Here is a 1,094-nt window from a genome sequence, read left to right on the forward strand (position 1 = left end):
TGTCTTTTTTTTTTCTTTCGGTACACGGGCCTCTCACTGTTGCGGCCTCTCCCGTTGCGGAGCACAGGCTCCGGACGCGCAGGCTCAGCGGCCACGGCTCACGGGCTCAGCTGGTCCGCGGCATGCGGGATCCTCCCGGACCCGGGCACGAACCCGTGTCCCCTGCATCGGCAGGCGGACTCTCAACCACTGTGCCACCAGGGAAGCCCACTGTGTCATTTCGTGAAGGTCCTGATCGTCTGATGCAAATGTTAGCTGCTGTGGTTAATCGGGGACTCAAAGGACAATATGCCTGGGTCAGGGACTATATAAATCACCAGAAAAATTCCACAATGGTCGTTCTACGTGTGACTTGCAACACCTGTAGAACTCGCCAGGAATCCAGCCGGAAGTCTGTTTTCATGTCCAAGTAGGCTGCTATTCATAAGAGCCACCTAAGCTTTTAGCTAAGAAGTTGAAGACTACAGAAAATGATTTATAGGAAGAAAAGGAAATTCCTTATTCCAGGATTATAAGTGAACAAAGGAAACCCAATTCCAGAAAAAGGTTGTTGAGGCCACAGAGGCCGAGGGAGTGAGAAGCCAGAGTTGTGGGTTTCTTTTCAGTCCCCTCTTAGAAAGTAACAAGCACAGGACTGAAAAGTTGGAGGTGGGTGAGGAGAGCAGGCGCAGGGATGATGACTCCAGCTGTGCAGCCATCCATTCCCACAGCTGCTGAGTAAAGCCAAGCATTTGTGCATGAGCACTGTCAGGACACAATTTGTATCACTTTGGTTGCTACATTATCTTTGTCTCCTGATGAAGTCACTGCCTGTCTGCTTTGGGCTCTGTACGTTAGGTTTCTCCGACAAGACGGGCAAACCTCTAGCACTGCAAGGAGTGTCAATCTCCTAGCCCGTTCTTCCCTAAGGCAAATATTTTCTTAAAAATTTTCAAATTTAGGGCTTCCCTGGTGGCGCAGTGGTTGAGAGTCCGCCTGCCGATGCAGGGGACACGGGTTTCTGCCCCGGTCCGGGAGGATCCCGCATGCCGTGGAGCGGCTGGGCCCGTGAGCCATGGCCGCCGAGCCTGCGCGTCCGGAGCCTGTGCTCCGCA

The 1,094-nt window shown here is 52.9% G+C and overlaps 1 pseudogene; it reads right to left on the reverse strand.

Moving 5' to 3' along the window:
* Positions 1-313: 313 nt before the first annotated feature.
* Positions 314-1,094, reverse strand: part of LOC103084533 (probable Xaa-Pro aminopeptidase 3 pseudogene) — a 3,961-nt pseudogene continuing 3,180 nt past the window's right edge.

This window comes from Lipotes vexillifer, unplaced genomic scaffold (assembly GCF_000442215.2).
Source record: "Lipotes vexillifer unplaced genomic scaffold, Lipotes_vexillifer_v1.1 scaffold456, whole genome shotgun sequence".
NCBI classification, from domain to species: Eukaryota; Metazoa; Chordata; class Mammalia; order Artiodactyla; family Lipotidae; genus Lipotes; species Lipotes vexillifer.